Consider the following 362-nt stretch of genomic DNA (forward strand, 5'->3'; position numbering starts at 1 on the left):
TCTTCTTCTTCTTCTTCTTCTTCTTCTTCTTCTTCTTCTTCTTCTTCTTCTTCTTTTTTTGGTGGAACCTGGGATTGAACTCAGACCCTTGCACTTGCCAGACAAGTGCTTATTCTATTGAGCCATCTCCCCGGCCCCAAGGAAATGTCCTTGAGATAGAATGTGCTTGTGCTACTACTCACACGTGTGTGTCTGAGTCACTGATTCAAGCTTTTCAATGAGCTCCCGATTCTTTCAGAATAAAAGCCAATTCATGCTCAAGGCCCACAAGGGCAGTCTGGTCTCGCATCTGGCCTTTCTGGCTTCCTTTTTTCTTTTTCTCTTGAGTGCACTGCAATTATTCTTATTTACTCCAACACTGA

Source organism: Octodon degus, unplaced genomic scaffold (assembly GCF_000260255.1).
Source record: "Octodon degus isolate 3935 unplaced genomic scaffold, OctDeg1.0 scaffold00218, whole genome shotgun sequence".
NCBI classification, from domain to species: domain Eukaryota; kingdom Metazoa; phylum Chordata; class Mammalia; order Rodentia; family Octodontidae; genus Octodon; species Octodon degus.